This window comes from Phaseolus vulgaris, chromosome 5, assembly GCF_000499845.2.
Source record: "Phaseolus vulgaris cultivar G19833 chromosome 5, P. vulgaris v2.0, whole genome shotgun sequence".
Classification (NCBI taxonomy): domain Eukaryota; kingdom Viridiplantae; phylum Streptophyta; class Magnoliopsida; order Fabales; family Fabaceae; genus Phaseolus; species Phaseolus vulgaris.
In genome coordinates, this window is record NC_023755.2 from 19837334 (window position 1) to 19852028 (window position 14695).

Genomic DNA, 14695 nt, shown 5'->3' on the forward strand with positions numbered 1-14695 from the left:
ATTGTTAACTTTTATAATATCTATTTTGAATATTTATTATAAATTATACATTTTTTATCAATTAATAACCCATATGTTAACGTTTACATAACTTAGCAACCTAATATTATCTTACAATATACACTAAAATAAATCATCAAATAAAAATAAATTTAAAAAAAAATAATAATTAGTTGGTATAGTGACTAAATTAGAAATTATTTTAGAGACTAAAAAATTTTTTATTTTTAAATTTGTTTTTATTATTTCTAAATTGATATCTAACTAGTCATCAAAATTTTTTATTACCAAATTTAAAATTTAAATAATTAGTAATTAAAATTTTGATAGCTAATTTAAAAGCTATTTAACAAAAATAGAAACTAATTTAATTTTTTTTAATTTTTAAAATGGTCTTTTATAACAATTAATTTTTTTTAAAAAAATTAATTTTTATTTCATAATAATTTTGTGATAATCTTTTGTTATTTTGTAACTTTTAGTTGTCATTAATAGATTATTAAAACATAAATAAATAGAACAAAAAATGTTGGTAATGTCTCTCATACAACAACTTCACAGTGAACAAGCATTCAATTTTCATGGCCTTTAGTGTAGCATCAATTTATCATGGAGTAGCTTAAATTATTTAGCTTAAATTAAGGAGGTTTAACTCACTTAATTGAAAGTTAACTAAATTATGTGCGCTATAATATTATAATGCCCGCATTTAATAAAGATGGACAAGCTCATTCTAACATGTGAGATTGTTCTTGTGAGACTAGTATATAAAAAGGGTGTAATTTTCTTTTCTTTTAATTTATCTAAATAATTAAATTTTAAAAATTATATAATGGAAAATTAATTTGGAAGCACGATTTTAAAATAAAAAAAATCGTATTTTCAAACACAATTTTGATTCTGATCAAATATTTCCCTTTGAAGTCCTACTTCAAACCATGTTTTTATTATTTTTTATTTCTTTTATAAAAGTCATGCTTAAAAATGTAATTTTTTTTTAAAATATTGCGCTTAAAAGCATGAGTTTACTATTTTTCTAATTATTTTTTAAAAATAGTGTGTTTTAACATGATTTTTGTTTTCAATTTTTCTTTTTAATTTTTTTTTAAAATCATGCTATAAACACGTTTTTGAGTTTTTTTACTCGTTTTATAAATTATTTTTTATTTAATGTTTGTTTTGTTTTTAACTTAAATGTTCTTTTTTTTTTGAAAAATTTAAAATAAATGTATGGAATGTGGAGACATTGCACATACTCCAATTCAAAACGTGCAAGTACACTTCATCCCACTTCTCAAATTCTCTTTCTGTCTCTTCTTATCGTGAGACTCATCGGCTTATGTTGATCACTCTTTCTTCCACATTTGGTTCCATTTCCTATACTCATATCCCTCTCCATTTCTCCACTCTTATCTTACACTTTTTTTTTTCTTTCTCCATGATCTCACCTTTGTCTTCTCTTGGTTGTTGCATACTTACTTCATCATCATTATTCTTATCTCTTTGCACATCAAAACTTTGTTGACCACCACTTGTGTCATCTTCCTTGTTTTCTCCCACATTCACAATTTGAGGTTTAACATTTTGCTTTTTATTTGAGTTTTTTTTTTCAACTTGTATTGTTCTTACAAAGGTCAGAATCCTTACACATGTTCTTGTAGGTCTTTGGTTTTCGATTTCTCAGTTTTTTCATTTCTCAACCAAGATCCTAATTGAGTGGGTGGATAGTCGGATTAGGGAGTTCTTCTTGAAATATCTACATTTGTCCCTACTTCATTTGTTTGTCGAGAGTGTAGATATATTAGTGGGCGATGTTCTGGATGGTATAATTTCCTTGCGCAAGTGCAAAGACTCGGACGTTGTCTATCTCGGTCGAGATGGTGTGACCAATATTTTTTATATTTGTATTCTTGTTTAATAATGGATGTTCATACCTACTTCCCATTGGATGAGTTTGAGATGGGAGTTTAACGTACTTTAAATGTGGCACCCACTCAGTTACATCCAAACGGTTGGGCGTCAATGCAGGTCTTTTGGTTACTTTGTGAGGCTTTAAGTTTGAGCCCCACACCGAGGACGTTTCTTCATTTTCATGGTACAAGATGGGGAGATCAGGTAGGATGATTATCATTAGTCAGTCAGCTGAGAACGACCTCACTCCCTTCACCTCATTTTACAAGAACTTTAAGGGGAGTTTCTTCAAGGTTGTGATAAGAGGGAAGGGTTGTCTATATTTTTATGATGGTTAGAGTCCCCGATTTCCATTTTATTGAACCAAGAACCCAACACGCTTTCACATGTGGTCGAAGTCAAGATCCTATTCGGCTTCTTCTTCAGGAATACTTGTCCCTTCACAAGTTTATTGATGTTGATGGTATGTCTCTATTTGTCTCGATTTTTTATTTCAAATTTGATATTTGTTGACTTGTTTTTAGTGTAAGGATAGTGGTCGACTTTAGTCTTAATGGCAACAAGAATTACTTCAAGGAGTTAAGGATGCGGTGACAACCGAAGGTTGCTGATAAAGAGACAGGCAAAGGCGTTGCAAAGACTGTGATGCTTCTTACGGTTGTGACACCCTTGGAAACACTCATCCTCCCGTCAATCCAATGAAGAAGCATCGAGATGAGCATGCAAAGGACTATGGCAGGTCATCCAAGCGACATTCAGATTGCTCATCCTCTAGTAAATCACCTAAGTGTTAGAGGGGTTTGGGGGGACCGAGTTCATCTAGTCGGGAGTTACTGCAAGTTTAAACCCCTACAATTAAGAGTCTTTTCTTTCGGCCAAGTTGCGCGAGTTGCATGATGCCTTTATGGAACTGTGCTCTCGAACTCTAATCCTCGACAAGCATATGGATTCTAACTTACTGCAGAAGAACAAGAAATTGGCTAAGGTAGATAACTTGTGTTCACAACTAAACGTGTCTACAAACTCTCTCCATTCCGCCCTAGATGCCAACAATGTTATCTCTGCCGAGAATAAATAGTCGGAGGTCGAGTTGACGGTAGCTAGGATTGACTTGCACAGTTGGTGAGAGTAGTGCCTAGAGGTCGAGACCAACGAGAAGGAGTTGGTCACGAGGTTTGAATTGGAAGTTTGGGATATAAAAGGGAGCTTAACCGATATGACCCTTACATATAATGATAACTTGAAACGTCCATCGATTGACTTGGTTCTTCAATGGTGGAGTTGATTGGCAGAAGCAATGAAGAATGGAGGTCAAGGAGGAACTTCTAAGAGCTTTTGAATCCTTAGAGTCTCGTGAGGTGTATGGAGAGTGATAGGTTAGGCTTAAAAACTTGATGACTTTTTACGGCAAGTGATGAGAATCAAATAAAGGAGGCTTTTATTAATGGAGGAAGAGGACATCCACCCTCACATTTGAAGTTCTTCCTTCTAGTCTTCTCAAAATTAAAAGAAGACATAAAATAAAGATGAGGCCCAAGCCCAAAGCCCAAGCCCAAGCCCAAGAAGGCCAAAGCCCAAAGAGCCCAAGTCCATCCCATGAGGGACAAGGCCAAGCTTTGAAATACTCTAGTATAGTTTTAGGAGGTGTGGTTATTAAATAAAGGAGTGTGAAAATGTAAAATAAAGTCACATTGTCCATGTGACTTAGGAGAGTGGTGTAGGTGTAGTTTTTAGGAGGTGTCATAGTAGAAAAAAGGTCACACCTCCCATGTGACTTGTTTTTGGTGGGAATTTCAAATGAGTTTATTTGAATTTTCCCACCTATTTTTCAGCACCTCTAGGCTATAAATAAAGGTGCTTAGCTTGTACAATTGAGATTGGAAATTAGTAATAGAGAAACTCTACTCAATTTGAGAGAGATTTTGTGAGAGCTTGCTTCTCCTTCACCTTGTCTTTTCTTGAGTGCATTTGGTTCTCTCAAGTGGCGGCACTAGCTCACTCATCTTGGAGTCTTCATCCTCTAAGTGGCGTGACCATCAAACCAAAGCATCCATCTCCATAAGTTCTTCTTTCTTTCATCTTCATTATCATACAAAGCATAAACATGTCTTAGTTTCTTTGTTCGGTTCATCTTCCTTCTCTTGCACTTATGTTCGGCTGTTTGCATTTGTTTCTGTTTTGATTCGGTTCTGTAGCTCCAATTCATATTCTGTTCGGTTCTTATGCTTTCTTAAGAGTTTTAATCGGTGCAATTGCATTTTTACACAATTTGTTCGGTTCAATTGGCAATAGATGGCTCCTCCATATGAGTTTGGTGTGAGGTGCAAGTCTTGGTGAGTTCTTGAAACATAGAACCTTGATCCAATTCTATTATAAGTGCCTAAGCTATCTCCAACTCTAGTTGAGTCCATAGAATGTCAAAGAATCATCTCTTCTTTGCTATTGGATTCACATCATGTGGTATCATAAGTTTAAGTGTGTTCTTGTTTAATTGTTGAGTTGTGTAGCACTTTAATTTCAAGAGCTCTTTAATTTCTTGCAATTTTTGGTTCTGTTTTTAGGCTTATTTGAGTTTACTTGCTGTTTTAATTCTTTTGCCTATCATATGTTTGAGTATTTTTCTTTTTGAATCCATACAAGTTTTGTCTTAGTCTTGTTTTTCCATAATTGTCATCACTTCTTGTAGTACTTTTGTTGAATTTGTTGTTTCTTGCTTTAGTGTCATATAATTTTCTGAAATTGATATTGATCCTTTGTGCATTTTCTGTTTTAGAATTGAGTTCATACTTGTATTCTAGACCTATACAAGTTCCTATACATCATTTTCCATTATGTCTTTGCTAGTTCATAATTCTGTTTTTCATTCCTATTAGGATTCCTCTGTTTCTGAAAACGTGCTTACTGTTTTTCCTTATTGCAATTGATTTAATCACTGGAAAATTCTGAAATTCTGGATTTGTGTTATTCAAAGTGTTATAAAAGCATAGAAAAAAGAAGTATTCAAAAATTCAAAGTACACAAAAAATGATAAATAAAATACAAAAAGTGTACAATTCTGCCGAAAAAAATACGGTAATCTGGCAGCGATTTTGAAAAATTTATCTCAATTAATTGGCTTACTGTTTTTAAGTGATTCCAGTGCCATTATTGAGTTAACATCTTGAAGTTTCTGTGGTTTAAATTTCATAATCCAGTTCGCTCTATATCATTCCAGTTAAATCAGTGAACATCAAGCACAGTTTGCATAATTTTTTTTTTCCAGTAGCTAATTTTTGTTTTCTTCATCTACTCTAGTGCTTTTCTTTAAGTATTCTTTTGTGTGCCTACTTTCTCATTGAGTTCTTTAATTTTATTGCTTGTCTTTTGTTCATTAATCTTTGAGTTTGTCAAACATCTAGTATTCCTTTTGTTCTAGCCTTTCTTTGCTTATACTTTTTCTTGTTTGTCTTTATTGCTTCTTTGGTTTTGTTGTGGTTTGCCTTGAGATTGGTGTGCCTTGGTTTGACATATTTCATTTGAGGATTCCAAGACCTCAAGATCAGATTGGTGCAGGGACATTATTTCTTTGAGAGTGACCTCTTTTTCTGGCCAATTTCACTTCGGCAATTTTGGTTGCCAAATTAATTTTTTTTGCTAACTTTGTTTCTTAACTTGTTTGTTGTTTTGTGTGTGTTTGCTGTTTTCATTTGCAAATGGCTGGCTATTCAAGTGGTGCATCTTACAAGCAGCACTCTCCTTCCAAAGCTTCGGTCCTTGGTGAATTGCATGAAGCTCAACGCTCCATTAGGCGTTTGGAAGAGAAATTGCAAAAGATGGAGGTGCAACAAGCTAGGCCATCTCACTCTATCAATGATGGGCATCATTCACATAGACCTTCATCAAGAGGTTCTTCAAATGCTTTAGGCCGTGAAGAGGAACATAGAAGAAGGAAGCATCACCATCATTCTCATGAAGAGAGCTATAACCGTGACCAAAGATATCACCAAGTGTTCAACATTGCTTGTAAAAAAGTCCCTAGTTTTAATGGTGATAGTGATCCTAATGTGTATTTAGATTGGGAGGCTAAGGTTGACCATTATTTTCATGTGTATAAGGTCCAAGATGACGATAAACTTAGGGTAGTTTCTTCATCCTTTTTGGGCTATGCCAAAGAATGGTGGCATAAAATTGTAATGGACATTATATATCGCAAGAAACCTCCCGTGGTTTCTTGGAATGCTTTGAAAGAGCGTATGCGCGCGAGGTTTGTTCCTCCTTCTAGGAAGGAACACTTGTTGAAGTTCCAAAGGCTTCCTCAAGGACATAAGATGGTAGATGAATACTTTAAAGATTTTGAAACAACTTTGACTAAAATGAATATACATGCTAATGAAGAGTCAAAGATAAAATGGTTTGTACGTGGTTTGAGAAGAGATATTAGAGAATTTGTAGAATTAAATGAGTACTCTTCTTTAAAGAAAGTGTTTCGCAAAGCCATCAAGGTGGAATCCTATCTTTTGAAAACAACTTTCAAACATACTCATGATGATGATTTCTACAACTCTTCTAGGAAGGATGCCAACAAAATTTCTACTCAAAATTCTCCTTCCAATTTTTCCAAACAAACCTTGTTTCCAAAAAAAGTTTCTACTACAAATCCTTCTACTCCTAAGTCACCTACCAAAACTTCAAATATCAAATGTTTTAAATGTTTAGGTTTTGGGCACATAGCTCTTCATTGTCCACAAAAGCAAATCTTAAAGCTAAACAAGGTAAAACAAGACCTCACTCACCCACCTACCACAAGTAAAAATGAAAAAGACAAAGAAGGCCAAGTTGACATGGGTCTTATACTTTCACATCCAAGGTGTTTTCCTTCCTTATCTTTTTCATTACCAAAGGTTCTTACTTCACCACCATCTTGGTTTAAAAATGTTAGGGATGATTTTTTCATACCTCCTAATGGTTGTCACCATTTAAGAGGACTTTTTCCAAAAGATATCATCATTCCTAAACAAATTTTTCCAACTTGGTCGTTTTATAGAACCTCTTTTTCTGAAATCCCATTGTTTCCAAATGCTAAGTCATGTTTTCCTTTTTCTTCCACTTTTAATTGTAAGAATAAACTGACTTTGTTATATGCAGGGATTCAGAATTCGTGGACGAATTCTCTGCAACTCGAGGAGTATGATGAGAATCAAATAAAGGAGGCTTTTATTAATGGAGGAAGAGGACATCCACCCTCACATTTGAAGTTCTTCCTTCTAGTCTTCTCAAAATTAAAAGAAGACATAAAATAAAGATGAGGCCCAAGCCCAAAGCCCAAAGAGCCCAAGTCCATCCCATGAGGGGCAAGGCCAAGCTTTGAAATACTCTAGTATAGTTTTAGGAGGTGTGGTTATTAAATAAAGGAGTGTGAAAATGTAAAATAAAGTCACATTGTCCATGTGACTTAGGAGAGTGGTGTAGGTGTAGTTTTTAGGAGGTGTCATAGTAGAAAAAAGGTCACACCTCCCATGTGACTTGTTTTTGGTGGGAATTTCAAATGAGTTTATTTGAATTTTCCCACCTATTTTTCAGCACCTCTAGGCTATAAATAAAGGTGCTTAGCTTGTACAATTGAGATTTGAATTTAGACTAAAGAAACTATACTCATTTTTTGAGAGAGCATTGGAGAGCTTTGTGCCTTCTTCACTAGTCTTATCCTGATGGTTCCATGGTTACCTCAAGTGGCGGCTTGCACACTCATCTAGGAGTCTCCATCCTTCTAGTGGCGTGATCATCCAACCATACATCCATCTTTATGAGCTTTCTCCTCTCCTTCCTTCCTTCTCTTTGATATTCATGTTTTAAGCTTGTGTTCTTGTGTTTTGGTTCGGCTAGTTCATTTTCCAGCAGCTGTTCTTCTTCTTTTTCATGTTTTGGTTCGGTGCTTTTACATTTCCAGCACTCCTTTTCAGCTTTCTTGCCTTTTAATTCATTTTAATCGGTTCAATTATGTTCTTAGCCATTTCTATTCGGTGCATTTGCTTTTCCTCTCATTTTGTTCGGTAATATGTGGAACTTCCATATGAGTTTGGATTTGGTGCTAGTTTTGGTGAGTTCTTGACTTAGAACATTGATCCAATTCTAAGAAAAAGTGCCTAACTATTGTCCAACTCAAGTTGATTCCTAAGAATGTCAAGAATCATTCTAAATTGTGCTAGTGGAATCACATCAGCAAGTGCACCGCGTTTGTCAAAAGTAATAATTGTCCCTAAGGACAGATATCGATCCCACGAGGAACAGTGAATTATCGAGTACAATATTCGCTAAATATAACAACAAAACAATAAAAATAGTTTTGAAGTGATTGTGGTGGCACTGATCAATAAGAAAACAAACAAATAATTAGTTGCTTCAATTGGAAAAATAGGGATTAGGTTTCATCTCTCCCACTCTCTCGTGTATTTTGATTAACATGTTAATATTGAGTTCTTTGATTGAAATTGATGCCCGTAGAAAATTTATTTATATCGATCTCTCGCATATAAAATTCTTAAGAATGTTTCCTAAACATCGATCTCTCGCATACTTATAAAAACAACTTAGAAATCACAATCAGACGTTAATGGCAATTAACATTTCAAGTCTATCTCTAGCACTCAAATATGTTAAGTATTGATGTTTAGGTTTGAACCCTAAAAATACCTCTCAGTCAGATTTAAGATTCTCAAATTGTCATGGAAAGTTAAAAGTAAAACAACAATACCAATAATCAATCAAGAATTGAATATTAATATATAAGATATCACCTCAATACATAAGAATTTGAGCAGATTACTCCCAATCCAAAAGGGTAGAATTAGCCACGCATACTTCTAGCACCTTCCATTCTCCCAATTGGGTTACAATTCACTCTATGGTGTTTTCCTCTCAATCTGGCACACTAGGGTTGAGCTTCTAGCCCTCTATTTATCCTAGTTTTCTAGGGTTAGGTTGCTTCCTGTGTCGCGCTAATGGGCTAAATGTTAAAACATAAAAAAAGCCCAATCTTTCTTTGCATCTTTTTTCATTCTCGGACCTTCTAGCTTTCTTTTTTTGGCTCAAATTATTCTCCTTTACTCTAAATCTTCAATCCTCCCTAGAAATCTGCAATTCACACCAAATTTGGGAATAAAATGCTCTTATTCAAATAAAGCTCATAAAAAATGTAAAAAGGTATAAATTCATAAATTAAGGATTATTTTATAGGTAAATTAGCAATAAATCCTCATAAGTGCCTATATTTTAATATGAAATATTACTGAAAATAGACACTTATCAGAAGTCAAGGAGGAACTTCAAAGAGCTTTTGAATCCTTGAAGTCTCGTGAGGTGTATGGAGAGTGATAGGTTGGGCTTAATCACTTGAAGAAAATGAAAGAGATATCAAACAAGGTGTCTACCCTAGAGAGAGGAGACAAGAAGAGTTTGGCTAGCAAAATTGTCAGCATAACTCATAGCATTTGATCTGAATTTTGATGATTCAAGCACCCCTATTTATATGTATAAGGTCCAACCAAATTTCAAAAGAAATGAAGGAGAAAATGAATTCAAAAGTGGGGCCATTTTCAAGTCACACTTGCCATGTGAAGGCAATGTGACTTATGTGCACCTTCTAGGTTTTCATTGTTAGAAAGTTTGGCCTTAAACGAGAGGGGGGGGGGGGTGAATTGTTTAAAGGGGGTTTTTGCAAAAAAATTAAGCTAGAATGAAATTCTTTGCAAGAAACCAGATTAGGAATTCAGTTAGCCAAGAAACAAAGCTCAAAACAACAAAGCACCATAAAAACAATCGGTTGTTTCTGCGAAACAATCGGTTGTTTATACCAGTAAAATAATAACAACTGAATTTAAAAGAGTTTGAGAGAAGAAAGAGATACACAAACAATTTATACTGGTTCATCTTAAACCAAGAGCTACATCCAGTCCCCAGAATCCACTGGGTAATCCACTAAGCAATCAATTACAGATTACACACAAACACCACCAAAGAAGTGACCTTGATCCCCTCAAGAAACACACTTCCTTTGGCTCAGCACACCCACCAAGAATGTTGATCTTGACAACCTCAAGAGCACACAACCCTTCTTGGCTTTACAACACCAAAATGTACAAAGTATTCAAAACGAATTACACTTGTTACAGAATGAACTGAAATCAATACAAATGTAATCCTATTCCACTCTCTCTTGAGAAAACCAAAGCTCAAAGGTGAAAACTCAAATCTTGAAAGCAATCTCTGAAAAACTCAAATATGTTTTTCTCTTTTTCTTGTTTGTTATAAAACATTAACAAACTATTTATAGCTTTCAAATATTGGTCAAAGCATTTAAAACAGGAGCGCATTCAGTTTGAAAATCATTTAAAGCACACTTAACTAACAAAACAGATTCTGTTAAGATTTTCAAACAAACAACCGATTGATTTCACGAAACAACCGATTGATTTCACGAAACAACCGATTGATTTCACGAAACAATCGATTGTTTTGGTTTGACAGCAAGTCAACCAACCAAAACAGTTTTCAACCTTTTCAAAAACACCTAAGTGTAAAACAATCGGTTGTTTCGACAAAACAACATGTTGTTTTTCACTTAGTTTGAAAAACACTTTAAACTTAAAAGATTTGAAAACACCTAAGCTTTAGATTCAACAAAGAGTGGATTACAAAGATAACTACCTAGATCCTACTCTATAAACACAGCATCAACTTCGAGCAACTTCAGCCTTCCATCAAATGCTAGGATTTGGATTCTTCAAAGCTTTTGATCACACTTGCTTCAACAATCTCCCCCTATTTGATGAAGACAAATCCCTAGTTGCTTGTGTTGGACTTGTTTGAATCTGAAGCAGTTCCTGCAAAATTTTTTTTAAGAAATATACAACATCTATGGCAGCAGGTTAGAATAACACATAAATCTTGTGTTTTGCTTAAACAAAACAGCAGAAAAACCAGCAGCCAAAAACCATAAAGCATTAGCAGCAGTAAACAACAAAAACATTAATCACTTAAACAGATAGAGTTTGCAGATTTAAAGACAACACAACATAAAATCTCCCCCTATTTGTCTTCACAAATAGACTATAAGAAGAGATAAAACAGAAATTGTTCCAGATAAAACATAATTTTAAAAGAAATAGCACTTAAACTGTTACAGAGCAAAAACAATCGGTTGTTTCGAGCATTCAACCGATTGTTTTTCTTCAGTCATCCTTGCCATATTGCAGCTCAAAGATCTGGTTTTGAATAACTTCAATCTGTTCATCTAGGGTCAGAAATCGAGTGTCCATGCTTTGGAATCTGTTGTCAATGCTCTGGAAATTGGTCACACAAAGATCATGGAGATTTCTTTGATTTTTAGCAAAGCCATCAAGTCTATCCACCATGTATCTTTCAAAAGTAGACATAAAAGGAATCTCATCCCTTTGATGTCCTGCACTTGTTCCAACATCAAAGTTAGTTGCAGGTTGTTCTTCATTGTGGATATCCATATCAGCAACTTGATCTTCTTCATCAAAATCAGCAGTTGCAACACTTGATGAACCACCATGATCACCATCTTTGCTCACCCATCTTCCATTTATCTTGGTGAATCTCATCTTGCTTAGTAAACCATTGTTCATTTCTTGTGTTGATTTAACCAACTCAGAGGTCTCATCTTCAAGATTCACTTCAAAATAGAGCAAGAATTTAGAGATTAAAACAACATAGGGATAGTGGTAGTCACTTAACCTCATGGATGTTTACATATGTTCTTTGATTATATGAATCCAATTGATCTTGATCTTCTTCATGATGCAGTAGATATAAACAAGATCTTTTTCTGTTAAAACAGAATGGTTGCTCCCCCTTGGAGTTAGGATCCAAGTGACAATGAGAGCTAACACCCTTTCATCTAACTTTAACCCTCCAACAGAACAAGTTCTCACTTGTGCTTGTTGATTCTTCAAGCAGCTTTTGTAGTATTGGACTTTGTTGAAATCTTCCACAACTCCAAGATTACCTTTATTGATTCTAAGACCAGCATATTTCAATCCAGTTACAACAGCCCATACATCATGAGTAATCTCCATGTCTACACCTTTAACATGTGAAACAAGGTTGTTTCCTTCAAACTTTAGGTTTGTGTAGAATATCCGAATCAAATCTGGATATATGTTTCCCTTCATGTCCAAGAATCTTCTTAGCAATTGATCCTTGAGAAGCTTTCTAACATTGTCCAGCTTTTGGCTTTTCAACCAATCAAAGGAGACAACTTTTGGATTGTTGATCACTTTTGTGATTGTCTCAAAGCGATACCTCTCAATAAGCTCATTATCCCCTGAAAACCAGCCCTCAAGCCTCCTTCCGGACCTTACAACCCTTGTTTTGATCCTCTTTGATGTAGGTGGGGTGGACTCCATGATAGTAGAAAAAAGAGGCAAAGGCTCACACACAAGGAGAGAAAGAAATGTTGCAAGAGATGGCTCAATTGGTTGTTTTTCTGAAAGAAAACAACTGCAACTGTTTTTATAGCAACCCAGATATCTTCTTTGATCCTTCGGTGATTGTGGGTTTCGGTCTACAAGATAAGAGACTGGTCCAAGAACTGCACAAAAAACGTCAGAAAAGGGCAGAAAAACACAGGGTCAACACATGTGTTCTTTGTCTAGACATAAAGCCTTTTGAATTTCCAAGATGTGGAATATATTCCTTTATGACATCTTGTAACTTCCTCCAGAACACAATCAGGCTTTCAAGACTGCTTTATTGACTTAAGATCCTTTCATTATTGAGATCTGCAATAGACAAAATGCATAAAGAAATTAATTCAATTCTTTCACAGTGCTGTCAGAGAAGAAACAATCGGTTGTTTTTTTGCAACATGTTGGCAGATTGTGAATTTCAAGCATAGAATGAGAAAGGTTCAAAAAAGATGTTAATGTTCATTTGAAAAAAAATAAAATTAACATGAATTAGTAACTAAAAAACAAAGGCAAAGTTAAGGAAGGTCTTATCCTTTTATGAAGTCCCTTCAATGAGTCATTGTTTGTGATCAAGAAGCTTCTTTTGACTTTTGAAAAGGCTTGGACTGGTATACACCCTCAATTCAGTTCCAGTCTTAATCCTTTCCTTCCAAGAACCTGATCAGATGACTCAGAGCCTCATGTTCTTCTAGTTTCCCTGCATAAAAATGACTTCAACCAACAAGGTTTTGTCCCCTTACAAATGTGGGTCCATTTGATTTATCTTTATCATTTGAAACCTCACAACCTTTGGGAATCCACTTCATAAAACCTCTGGGAACAAAATATTTCCTTATTTTGCAGAATCTGACAGAATAGCCTCTTTTCATGCAATAAAAGCATGTAACAACCGGTTGTTTCGACTTAACAATCGGTTGTTTTACTGGCTATTTTGAAAATTTCTTTGAAAAATTATCTTGCTTGTTCTGTGGATTAAAACCTAATCCAACTCTTCCAAAAACACAATTTTGAGATGCCAAGACACTCTCAAAGTTGGATTTTCCCTTTGAAAGCTTATCCAGAGTTCTAACAAGATAATGAACTTTCTTTTCAAGATTTTCACAATTTTCACAAACAAGAAAGTTACACACATGAGAAGAGTTTTTGCAATGTTTTTCAAGCTTTTCAAAATCAATTTTTGATTTTTCCAACTCTTCTTCAAGTGTCTTAACCCTCTTTTCAACCCAGCTGTTAAGCCCTTTCAATCGGTTGTTTGAGAGAACCAATCGGTTAACTTCTTCATGAGTTTCTTGAAAAGCTTGAAGCAATTTACTATAATTTTCAACACTTAGGGAAGCACATGAACTTACATTGCTTGAGCTACATGACTCATCATCTCCTTCTGCAATCAAGCATATGTTTGCCTTTTCATTTTCACTTGATGAGGAGCTTGATGAGGAGACTTCATTTTCATCCCAAGCAATATATGCTCTTCTTGATTTTCCCTTCTCCTCCTTGTAGCTTGATTTCTTTTCATTGCCAAATCAGCTTTTATATGCCCTTGTTCACCACAACCAAAGCAAGTATAATTGTTAGAATTGAAATCACTAGTTTTCTTGTTGCCATACCTTTCTTTGTTGGCTTCTTTGTTGCGATTTCTTTTCAAGAATCTACTAAACTTTTTGGACAACAAACTAAAGTTTTCTTCTTCACTTTCATCACTTGACTCTTGCTTGCTTGGCAACTTTCAAGGCAATGCTTCTCACATGTTTGTCTTCACTTTCTTGAACATTGAGTTTATTCATTTCTAACTCATGTTCTCTAAGCTTACCAAACAATGAAGCCGTTGTCAAGGATGTCAAATCTTTTGATTCAGAAATTTTTGTCACCTTAGGTTGCCATGATCCATCAAGACATTTGAGGATCTTGATGTTTAGTTCTTCTTTAACAAAGGTTTTCCCAAGGCTCATAAGGTGGTTGATGATGTAGGTGAACCTTTTTTGTACTTCAGCGATTGACTCACCCTTAAGCATTCTAAACATTACATATTCCTGAATTAGAGTATGCTTTCTAGCTCTCTTCACATCATTGGTTCCTTCATGAGTCACCTCCAAAGTGTTCCACATCTCCTTGGCCGATGAGAATTGAGTAATCCTGAAAAATTCATCCGAAATCAAGGCAGATGTTATGATGTTCTTAGCAATACAATCAAATTTGGTCTTCTTGTTTTCAAAATCAGTCCATTGAGACCAATGTTTTTCAATGGAAGATCCATCTTTTTCAAATTTTGGAATAAAAAGACCATTTTCAATTGCATCCCAAATTCCCTTGTCAAG